The 12,796-nt window shown below is 36.5% G+C and overlaps 1 long non-coding RNA gene across 1 annotated transcript in view; it reads right to left on the reverse strand.

The window, feature by feature from the left end:
* Positions 1-498: 498 nt before the first annotated feature.
* The window catches only part of LOC116789780, a 35,022-nt gene continuing 22,724 nt past the window's right edge, over positions 499-12,796 (reverse strand). Inside the window, exons 2-3 of the long non-coding RNA XR_004358151.1 lie at positions 5,768-5,842; positions 499-674 (exon numbers count right to left, since the gene is read on the reverse strand). This is a non-coding gene — a long non-coding RNA (uncharacterized LOC116789780). The remainder of the gene's footprint in view (positions 675-5,767; positions 5,843-12,796) is intronic.

Consider the following 12,796-nt stretch of genomic DNA (forward strand, 5'->3'; position numbering starts at 1 on the left):
TCTTGTTTTTCTTCCAAAACAGTTATAAAAAGACAAGTTCCCTGGGCAAGCCAGTCTTTTTAATATTCATGAGACATTCCTGTGATATGGAGTTCATTTCAGTTTCTGTAAACCAGAATTGGTGTGTAGAACTACTTTCACTTTTTCTGAAAATTATTGTTCTCTGAAGTGTCTGGAATTCCAAAACTGAAGTCATAGAAAATCTTTCTTGTCTGATTTCAACCTAGTGGCATTTTCTGCCATTCTGCGTTTTGTTGATATATATTGATTAAGGTCAATAAAGTTTTTCACAGCCTATGAGGTAAGACAGGTTTATTTCAGTGACAGTCTAAAATGACATGAGAATATGGACAATGCTAGAGAACTTATATCCTAGGCCTTTAACAGACAATGGGATAGGAGTGGAGTTCGATCTCGATTTGATACTGGATAGCACAATACTTGACATTCCTCATCATATCTAATATATTCAGAATAAGTTTTCATTAAACTGTAAAATTACTGATTGTAAAATTGTACATTTATTTGTGATATTAAATCCAAAAGAAAGGGTATGTTGTAGGGTTAGTAGGATTTCAGTGCTTCATAGATTTCGATTCAGGTTTGGGGGCTTCTATAGATTTACTGTACATTCTTGGGCAAGTTGCTTATTTCCTTTGTGGCTAATTTTCATCCTGTAAAAATTTAGAAAAGGCAATACTTGTTTACTCTTACCCACCATGATCAAAATGGTGATACTTTATTACTTACCTGATATGTATGATGCAGCCATAATCTTCGGTTTATGGCTTGAGGTTATCTGTCAAACTGTAGAAAATTAGCAGAAACTAATCTTAGATGTTCTGAGTGTTTCCTAACACCTGCTATTCCATACCACTTCTATGGAAATCCATATTATTTCACAAGGTGAGGGTATAACTGATAAAATTGTAAGTGATTCAGAGTTATTACACCACTGGTGCAGTAATTACGATCTGCATCTGATTTAGAAACTTTGTATTGTGCTGGCTTTTCCTCTTTCTTTCATGGTGCTAAATTTTTTTGAACAACCATAAATCCTTTCCTGATATCTACTTTGCATATAGGGAATTTCTATGTAATTATTGCAGAGCTGTTTGTCAAGAAGGAAAGAAGCAGGTGATCTGCATACCAGTACACTGGTTTGTGTCACAGCTCTGGCATTAAATATGGGCTTGGTGATTCAGCACCATGAAACAAATTCCAGTTATTAACAGGTAATGGGCAATTCCTACACGTATGTCTCAGTCAGTAACTTTCTGTAATAGCATAAATTTACACAAGTTCATCTCTGTCAGCTTAGACAAAAAAACCCTCTATTTAAACATTTTTTTTCCCCAAAACTCATCCTATTTTATTTTACAGCAAATTCTTCTAAAAATCTGTGTTAGATGTAGCAATCTTAATCAATGTCTATTTTAATTTTATTTTCACAAGATAATATCTGAAAAGGCTTTTCTTATTTAAAAGCCAGTTTCTCCTGCATACAGTTTATTCTTGATCTCTTTGTACAAGCACAGAATAGTAACTTCCACGATGACACTGGTGCTTTCTTAGAAAAGATATTTGAGCTAAACAGAAGGGCAAAACAAGGTCACTGGCATTATACATCTACAGTGAACTTTAAGAAATGAGTCAGAATCACAGATGGAATGATAGTTCGCCTTGTCATGAGAACACACATCTTCAAAAGGTTCCTGCTTTGGAAAAATAAAGTAAAACCATAAGGAACCACTTAAGGAGGTTGCATAAATAATTTGCCATTTGTGAGCAATATATGCAAAATGATAGGACTGCAAGGACTGTATTTGATGGAAAAGCTTCTAACCATTTAAACTGCCATCCTGGTGTTTATTACCTGAATCACCTCCGGGAGTCTGATAAACACCTGTGCTCTGCTGGTAATTCAGGAAAGGAAGCAGCACTCTGCATGACCTGCTTTTTTTCTCTCAAGCAGTCATGGTGTAATAAACAGTGTACAGTGATTTTGAACATGCAAAGAATATATTTAGACAAGTTAAGGCTACTGCTCTCGGTTTAATGCTTAACAAAGCTAACAGCAGAAAGTGGTTTAGTACCTCAATATGGTGTACATAGAAGTAGAAGGAGAGAGCAAAAGACAATAGGAGGTAGTGGCACTTGGAAGGTAATTCAGTCATTTCATTTGAAAATGAGTGTAAATGGTGAATACCTTAAAGAGAAATAGAGAAAAAGCAGGCATTTCTTTCAACCTATAAGTTTTTAAAGTTACTACATGACCAGTAAAGTAATAATTTCCTGGAAAGCAATATTTAAATATATCCATCATCATTTAGAACTTGGACACATACTTAAATATTATTGATTATTTGCAATTGTGTGCATCCGTGTGTAGGTATATTAAACAAAAAAGTAATAGTAGCATGTCAGTGATTGGGATAAAGTGCAAAAATGGAACTGGAGTCTCTAATTACTAGTTGTTTGGGTTTCTTTTTTTTTTAATTAAGAAAGCCACAAGCAAATTATAAACATCCAGTTTATAGCATTGCAATCTTACAGGCTTGCTCTCATGAATATGGTAATTTTTTATTTTATGTCCTCTTGAGATGTCTTGTTAAAAACATTTTATTGGTGATCCTAAAATTCAGTAAATTTGAAGCCCTTGGCACCCTGAAGATAGTTAAAGTTCTTCAAAAAATGTCAGCAATAAATATTTGGCAAATATAAAGAATATGCACATTTTCCCAAGTGGGTGATATATTTTTTTTCCCAGTTCTTATAGTTGAGTGATGACACTGCAGTTCAGAATATAAGTGCATATTGATATTTTTCTTCCAGAAACTGCATGTGTTGCTTAGAGTACTTCTCCCACAGAGTTATTTTTGTGCAGACACCTGGAAGTGGTTATATACTTGCTCCAACTTGCAGACTAGTTTTGGACAGTCAGGTGTATGTATAAGCAAGTGGTCTTTATTTGGAGCAATTAAAATTCTTACATTCTCCTCTCTTGACATGCAATTACTAGAGCTCTGCTGTTCCCACTAATTGCTCTTGCTGGGGACATTGGTGAGGAGCCAATGATTTTGATGGGTAGTGGATTATCATTTTTACTCTGCTACCTGAGAAAAAAAATCATTTGCAAAATCCCATGTGTAATTAGCAAGACTCATGATTAATTGTCCTGCAAAATTAGCTTCACTGTTGCTTTTATTTTACTGCTTCAAATATTAATTAATGTTAACTCCTTTCCTTCAGTCCTAGCTTTTGAATATTCAACGTGGCTTTGAAAAATTAGTTAGGGCTTCTACTTGCATTAACATGCTGGAGCTTTGATTTCTGAATAAGTATTCTGATTTAAAAGATCACACATGGGTCATAAATAATTTTTATAGGAGGACAAACAAAGCATCAAAGCATCATGGGAAGGCATTCATGCACTAACTGAAAGTAAATTGTTTCAGTAATGATTCATTCCCCCAGTGCTTTTGGGGAAACATCAGCAAATATGCAAAACACTGCATTGTGTGGGGCAAGACAATTATTTAATGCAGCAATCAATGTGTATATTTTCAAACACGTAGCACAGTGAAAGGGGTAAAAATATTGGTGGAGTTTGAGCAGTTGCAGTATCTGTTTCTAGGAATTGCTGGTTGTCATGTTTTGATGGTGTGAGGTGGAAAATGATGACTGTATGTCAATGCCATCTGCCTTAGTGCTCTCAAAATTCTTATACATTTACTGTTATTACTATGGCAGGGTCAGGAAGCACGGGAAGGACCTAGTGAAGTTCTTGGGTCATTGGGATGCCGATGAATTGAATTCACAGGGCAGCTCGTTAAAACCGGCAGCAAGATATCCTGACACCCCAAAGAGCCTTGGCTTCTGGTTTAGCTGTGTTTTCATTGTGCCAGAACAACTCACACAACCCAGAAGAGAGCTGTTTTCCAGGAATTGCTGGTTCCTCCCAGTGCAGCTGTAGCACCACACGTAGAGAGCACCTGCACACCAGTATAGGCTGAATTTTGCCCTCGTGTCAGTCCTTGCTTTATTTCTTCTCTGTGTTTTCAGCGTGCAGCTAGATGAGCTTCTTCATACTTCATCAGAAGAGCCCTTGCCCTCCTTATGCCATAATCTCACTGTAATCTTGTCATAAAACTCAAAGGTGACCACAGGAGAGAACAGCAGGGGTAAAGGTGACAGCATGGTGTATTGGGCAACATACTTGGCTTCTTTAGCAAACATAACAGGCAAAGCAAATTTTGGAAGTTCTGTCTCACTCTTCTCATTGAAGTGTACAGTGCTTCTGGCAGCTTTTGACAGACTTTTGTAGTGCAGTCCAAGACCCAGAAAACTATATATATTTTATGATTTTAGTTATTTCAGAGTTCTGTAACTGAGCACTGATTTTGGCCTTGTATGCCTAGAAGATGGCAATAGAGACAGTTTGTCTGTTGTCTGTGCAAGCAGTTCTGTTCTCCACACCCCCACATGTGAAATAACCAAAGAAATTGCTTCCTCATTGCTTGCAAATTAGTGCTTGCCCCAGAGCTGCACAGTAGTTGCCACTGTTGAGCATTCTACTCTTAACAGCAACTACCTCTAGTCTTGTCATCTATTTCTGATTTCTCTCTGTTCACATGAGTGTATATGTCTGAGAGAAAGCATTTCTCCACTGAACCACATAGTTGATTCTACTTGCGTTTTTCGATCAAGTGAATGAGTTCTTTTAACTCTTTTTCTAATATTGACTTAGGAGATCAATGACAGAAAAACAGTGTTACTTTTATAAGTGAAATCAGTTTAAAAATCCAACTTGAAACCAGACCTTTGTTTGGTCACATTGTGCATAAATAGGGATTCAAGAATTCTTTACAAGCTCATTAAAGAGCTTGTTTCATCCTTCACATCTTTTTATATAACCTTCTCAAATCTCAGTTTTAGTGAGTGGCTTCAGAGTAAAAGCCTTTTGGCCCTGTTAATAGGCTCAGACATGTCCTTCTCTTCTCTACATTAAAAAGGCCATTGTATAGGCATATTAATTCAGAATTTCTGTAGAGCCTCGGAATGTCTTCATAAATGAGTGAAGACTAAGAAATAAATTCCGATCTGGATGCAAACATCGAGAAAGGTTTCACATTTTACTTGGAACTCTGGAGAGCTTTGAATAAATAAAAGGATCTGTAAACCTTCTGCTGTTCATCTGTAATTGCTTAGTCAGACTAAGGTGCAACCATGAAGCCAAAATTGATTCACATGCTTTTCTAATTTCAGGAGAAACAGTCATGTATAGTAGTGGTTGCAGAGAAGGAAGCGGGAACACTTTGCAGATGTGCATATGTGGGATGCTTGCTAGAAAAATGCTAATTTTGTCTCTGTCATCCACTCTTAGAAGTCTTTTCTACATGGAAAAGTACTGTCATCTATTCTGATAAGAACACATCATTCTTCCTGTGTAATCACAGCTATAGAGACAATATTTTCTGAAGTAATAGGTAGCCTTCTTGCTCTTAAAAATGCCATTTTAAAAAGTGACATGCTGTGTTTAAAGACCCTCATACACTGGTATCATGCTGCAGCAATCTACTTGAGAGTAACAGAGGGATTTGGATCACAGGTAGGGTCTGGGGGAATGAGGCTCATTTAGGAATTTAAATAGGAAATATTTCAGATTTGGTCCTTTACAAAAATGAAGGTTTTGTTCTGCTAAATTGAAAGAAATTAATGAAGCAAAAAAGAGAAGCTGAGATACAGAAATTGTGAAGGTTGAGACCTTTCTATTTCCACAGCTGTCATATTTAGTGGTCAGGTATCCCCAGAGGCAATTCTCCATGGGCAGCAGGTTTTCCTGCAAAATGGAAACAAAAGAGAGAGAGGTCATTTAATCTTCAAACTTATAATGCAGCAAGTAGCACTGTGCTAGCACAATCTTCCATCTATGAAAGAATTCATAAATCTCCGACATCAACAGACTGCTATGTTGAAGTTTCTAGACTACACATGATACTGCACTCTTCATCTTCCAGTGATGTCCAGAGGATTTGCACATTTGTAATTCTACAGGAATAAAGGCTCCAGGTTTAGAGTCACAGGCACGCTGGTCATTATCCAACTTTTCTAATTAGTAGACAAGTATTTTTAGAGACTGAATAACTGATTTTGCAAGGATCTATTTAGGTACAGTTGCTTAGGGAAATTTAAGACCTTGCAGAATCTGGCTGTGAAACAAAAGGGAAGTTAAAAAGTTCAACCTTACCATATTCTTTTACAGTATTAATTTATTTTTTTTAATCTATATTTGCATGTAACACCCCTTTACAGAATGGGGATTTGCATTGGTGATTATTCTGCTGTTTGAAGGTCAGATTCTATTTTTAGTTACTTTTTTTTAGTTTTACTTCTCTTGAGAATGTAGCATTAATAGCTGTGGATTTGGCTGTGCTATATAAAAACATATCTTCAAGAAGGCCAGGGATGACCCATGCTGTGGAGCATATGCAGAGTTCCAGCCACCACAATGGTGCCTCTGAGCCACCTGCTGCATTACAAACATACTGAATAGCCTTTGGGAAGGCTTGTTTTCCCTTTTCCACTTATCTTTTATTCTCTGGTTTTTTCTTTCTTTAAAAAAAACCCCAAACCAACCTATAGGCAGAGAATCATGGCTTTGTCTTTCTCTTCTTAGCAACTATCCCTTTAACTTTTTTCACTGATTAGAATTCTTTTAGATGTTAACAAGAAATACAAACACTTTAAGATTTTTTAACAAATAAAATAAACGACTATTTGATGTGTGGGGAAGGACAGAGGGGAATGAAAGATTTTTCTCTACCTCTTATGAATTAAATACAGCTCCTTTTTTCAAATTGGCCTCTAGCAGGAGGCTAAAATATCCTGAAGGTTAGCTACAGCCCTATCTGCTGCTGAGATAGTATTTACTGGATGATGAATATATTAGTTAAAATTTAAATTGATTCTATGGATGGGTAATGTTGATACTGTATTTACTGCTGTGTTTCAATAGTATAGGCCAATCATTAGTGTGGAGAGAACTGGAAGAAAATAACTTAAAGGTGACACTGTCTGAAACAAAGGAAATGAACAGTGTTTTATAAATAATGTATTTCCCCTATTATGCTAATTTTTCAAAATAAGTTTAGAGTTAAGTGTAATGTTCTATCAGTAGGTACATCTATACTAGCATATTATGAGTCTGTTTAGTCACATCTAGAAATATGTTCTTCATATTTGTGGTTGCCAAAGTAAATAGAAATCAATGAAAGTAGCAAAAGTGCTGAAGTCATTTCAATAAGTGAAACACTCATTAATTTAAATTTCACACTTGACATTGTTACAGACTAATCATAGAAAATAAGACATTGACTTCTAAATGTGTTCCGAGACACAGAGGAATCCTGCAACTTTGTTTTCAAAGTGGCATTGACATTAGAAGGAAAGACCTCTGACTGCAGCAGTTTAGGCAGATGGTAATGATATGGTAACCCTTCTCAAAAGCCTGAAGTCCATTCATATGGATGACATAAGCTTGAGGAGTTAGCAAGCAAACAATATTGAGACACTGGGACTGAACATGTTCTGAAACATCAAAAAGCTCTTCCTGCAGTTTTCAAACATCTAAAAATATATGTGAAGCCTGTTCACAATTTAATGGGAGATAGACAGAGAGCTGGGGGTGGTTATACAGGAAATTAGAAAAGCCTCATCTCATCAGAGTGAAATAAATATGCCATCATATAAGAAAAGTAATTGGAGGAGTGTGTTAGTTCTGTTGATGTCATCAGGTGTTCATAAATTAGAATAAATGTTTATAATTGATATTAGTGATAAGAAATTATTTTAAATTATCCTGAAGAGAGATACCTAACTTGTCTTTCTCACTCCTTTTTTTCATTTAAAAACCAGAGGTTTGGAAAACGCCATTTCCCCCAGCTATCTTATCTAGTGTAGGCTGATGCTCTACTCACCTGCTTCTCTGTGATGTACCCAAATCACATTGCACAATGCAGCATGTGGTGGAAGTAACTTGGAAGGAAGACTACATTGCAGTTGCAGTAAGTAGCTCTACTTTTAGGTAGTGGAAGGCAGGTAGGTGACGCTGAATTGGTGACTTCTGTTTGATAGGTGTAAGGATGCTGTCTCATTTCTCTTTGTTGTCTAATCAGTTCCTTAGTCACAGAGAACTCCCATTAATGAAGAATGAATGTACTTCATTCTCCCTTCCCTTAAGAACATCCTGTCTTGCTTAGAAAATTCAAGAGAATTCAGAATTCCTTAGCACCCCTGACACAGATGCTGTAAGAGTCATGGCACAAAAATGCCTTACTGTCAACCCTTTCAAAAGAGCTAACTTTGCTCAGACTTGCTCTGAATGGAAGACCCTGCCTGAGTTTGGTCCACTGTAAATAATATGCTACTAACTGTTGTGAAAATCTTTTCTTATATATGAATCATGACTAAGAGTTTAAATATTAATTTTGTGGTGTGTACACAATATGTTTTAGAACAAATGTATTTTTTGCTGTTACAATCTCTTGCTTAACACAGGAAGAAATCGGTAGTAATGGTAAGAACAGCCTTACATGAGAACATGGTGTGCATTCGAATGTATTGCTAGGACATCTGAAGTCTAGTATTTACTGAAATATTTGATAATGGATACAGTATTTCCTGATCAAGAAGCAGAGGACTATAGAAATGAACACGGTGTTTAAGTGGCCTACCATATTACAGCTCTATGTGGACTATTTTTCACCAGTTTCCAGTGTAAATTGGGTAAACTATAATGATATCAATATGAATTGGTGACGAAACCCGGTTGAAAACTTGACCTTTAATTTAGATTTATGTATCTGCTTAATATTACTATTGAATTTTGGATTGATTATTTGGGTGGGGTTTTCTTTTTCCACTAAAAAAAAAATTTCAATAGCAATTTTGACTTTGGGTTTACATCCCTTTTGAACTTAAATTTGTGTACAAAACTATCACACCCTTCGACCTAGTGATTGTTTTATCTTTGCTTAGTAGAACTTGAAGTTATTATGTAGTAACTGTACATTCTACAAACCTGTCCAGTTCCAGTCCAACCCTCCAACCCTTCCAACCCTCTTGGAAGGGTTCAGACAGTATTTATAACGAAGGATTACATTCAGAAAGCAAGCTACTATGGTGAACTCTCCTACTGAATGAAACAGTTGGGAAGGTGATATACCAAAGGGCTTAAATCAGAGCAAGGTGGTGCTTTACCTTCTTTTTGACCAATGTGCCTTTGGGGGATAAATATTTCTGTTGGAATTTGAAAGCTGCTGTAAGTTTTCTCATAAATATTAAAAACCCCAGCCTTCTTTTCCTGTGAAGTTGTCACTCCTTTTTTTCCCTTAGAATCTTCCAACTAATTGTAAAAAGAAAAGCATTTATTGTAGGAAACCCAGAGACATATCATTGATGTTTGATACATTATGCCAAAATGATATTTAATTTGCCGTAAACCTTTCATCAGATAATATGTCTGTGGGGAAAAAGCTGAAGAGTCCTATTCTACACTTCTGATTGAACTTATGAACCTTTCCTGGCATTCGTGTGGAGTTACACATGAAACATTGACTAACTCTATCCATGTTTACATATGTGTATGTATTTGGGGCTTCTGTCCTGTGCATCCCTGAATAAATATCCTAATCTGTGACAGCACTGGGCTTGATGAGGAGAAAGAAGGTTGCAATAAGGGTTCCTAGGTCCTCAAGTCCTGACCTTACACTACCCCTCTTTTCAAGTAGGTATAAGTCTTCAGTGTGAGGTAGTACTTCTATCCCAAAGTTTGGCTCATGCAAACTTATTTTTACACCATGTATAAGCTTTGAGAACACATTATGTTTGGCAAAGAGTGTGCAACAGCTTCAGTATCCTTAAAATAAGAGTCTGGAATGAAAAGGGGTGATGCGGGGTAGGCAGGAACAGAAAAGGCCTTGGAGGAGACAAAATGATCTGAACCATCTGCAAGAGAAGGTAAGCAAACAGCTGCAATGGGGAGGGGACACACAAGCAGGGAATGTGTGCAATTAGAGTCTGTTTCATATTGGGGGACTATAATTCCGTTTTATGACTGTGTTGACAATCCTCTCATTTCTTTTTTATTGTGAATGACGTCATCAATACTATCAGATGGTTCACTAGCAGATGGCTTTGTACCATTTCCAGTATGATACCCAGCATATCACGTTATATTTACCTGCTTTCTGTAGAGTATTTTATCTGGAAGAACTTCACTGTGTAAGAATACATTTATCTGAGGGTCCTATGTAGCTCTCAGTGGGACATAAGGCAATAAACTTGGATAACATTTTGCTAACTAGTTAAGGAAGAAAGTGAATTAAAGTGTTTTGGATTTACTTGTTCATTTACTTGTTCAATTTTCTAGGAAGGAAAGGATGTCTCTTGATTGGAACACAGTTGCAATTGAAATGGGGAAAAGGAAGACTATGCCACTGTGTAGTGTGCTAAAGAGTGAGAGAAAGCTCTTGTAAGTCCTTTCTTTTTCCCTGTAAATCTGTTTTCTATTCTTTTGCCAGCTTAATGTTCAAATAATTTTTAACTTCTCTTGTAATTTATAGGTAATTTTAACACTTGACACTTTTGATGCTGATACCTGTATGCACGTACAGCTGGAACCTTTACTGTGAAGAATCTATGCCCAAGGTCTGCCCATCATTAAGGTTTTAAGGCAATATCATATAGTGAAGTGTAATTATTCTCTAGTGGTTGTGGAAGAACTTGCTGTGGATGGTTGCTCTGAAAAATAGTTCCTTTGGATTCTCTAAAGGGATTTTATAAAATGAAGGAGAGGAGGAAGGGATTCTATAGAATAAAGATATATATTCGTAATATTTGCATTTACTTCCAGACTCACATATCTGTATCTCTAAGTCAATATACTCTCCTTATAGATAGTATTTTCTGCTATATATCTAGATCTACCATTTGGGTTTTTTGTGTTCTGTTTAAAACCTAGCAATGCACCTAGTTTTGCATAAAAGGTCATCAGTTGAATACAAAGTTAATCTTATAGTGCCAGTTGCTTTTGACCATTCAGGTTAATGGTTGGACTTGATGATCCTGGAGCTCTTTTCCAAATAAAATAATTCTATGATTCTATTCAGCCCAATAATATGGGTTACAGTAACAGCTTCATATATTTGGTCTTCTGCAGGAAAAAACTGTCAGAGAAGTACTCTGGTTTGGTAACACATTCAGGGTTAAAAACTCAGCTCCCAAACATGCAGTACTTGGAGTCAGTGAAAATGCTGCATGGAGGAAGACTGCACGCTTAGGTTTTGTGTGAAGCAACGAAGAAAACTAGGATAAGATTAGTAGGAAAATAGATTGCTGTAGCAGAAACCAAAGGATGGGGTGGATCCTTTATGCTGTGGATATCAAATCTTCAGAAATTGTTACCAGAGCATCTTGTAGATACTTACACTCTACAGCGGCCAAAAAGGGGAGTGATTCATCTATACAAAATGTGTAGGAATGACTTCTGCTTCAGAATGTCCCCACGCTGAAAATAGGAAGAGGTTGGAGAATATGAGGGAAGTATGTTTCCCCTCTTCTTGTTCTTCTATAGGCATCTGCTTATGACCTTGGAGGCAGAGTAAAGAAGTGGCTGGACCTGCTGAGCTGAAGCAGTTTGGCTCTTCTGAAACACAGCAGAGCTCTAATAACGAAATCTTTTAATAACAACATGCTAATAGGTTTTCTGGTGTACAAAGTGAGAATAAAATCTATCTGCCCTATTGTAAGCTGGTTTGGGTGTATCTAAGTAATTTCCTCACTTATTTTTACAAGGTGATAAACTTACAGACGGAAATTCTTTTAAGCCATAAATACCACGCATGCTGTCTTGCCTAGAAGTACAGATAAAGCCAATGGGATGCTAAAAACAGTTGAAGTGCATTCCTTCTCTACCTGGTTTGCTCAGCTGAAACTGTCTGCTATCATTTTGGGTGAACGGTGTTTGACCCTTGCTTGTAGATACAGAGCTCCCATCACTTAGTCACCATGCACTGAGTGACAAATTTGTCCACAGCAGTTGACCTGAAAAGTGGAGGCTTAACCTCACACAGAAGCCTCTGAAGTTTCTTGTATCTGCTTTATCTCTGTAAACATTCTCCAGTCTTTCGCCATCTTATTCTTTACAGACGAGACTCCTATAGTTGCAGACCTTGTCTCCGAATTTTATATTCTGTTACACTCGTATTTTGTGTTTGTCATGTTATGCAGCTCTGGAGTAAAAGGATTGAGTAACACCCACCATTATTTGCTTGAGTTTGTGCTACTATTGTCTTGAATCAAACAAACTCATTTTTAAAAATTTTCATTTCATGTGTCATGATGTGCATTCTATGCATATTTTTTATCTTTCCACAGTATTTGCAATGTTACTTTAAGTTTTTCCCATAGTAAATTTGAGTAAAATATGTAATAAATTGTAGAATCAGGTAGTGCCTGATTGAAAAAAAGTTGTGCGTATAATACTGAGAAGTGATATGTACACTCATTATCTTCTACTAATCATCAGATTCACAGTGCAAGAAATCACCTCCACAGTGTGAAACCAAAGGCAAAATACAATTGATGTACATTCTATTAAATTTCCTGAATATGGAATTTGCATTTGTATATGGAATTATCAAATTTAGTCTTTTCATGGCACTAAACAGAAAGAGAACAGAACAAATCACTTCTGGAGCCAGTGTCTTAAACCTCCAACACTAAACAACTGCAA

The sequence above is a fragment of the Chiroxiphia lanceolata genome, chromosome 7, assembly GCF_009829145.1.
Source record: "Chiroxiphia lanceolata isolate bChiLan1 chromosome 7, bChiLan1.pri, whole genome shotgun sequence".
Taxonomy (NCBI): Eukaryota; Metazoa; Chordata; class Aves; order Passeriformes; family Pipridae; genus Chiroxiphia; species Chiroxiphia lanceolata.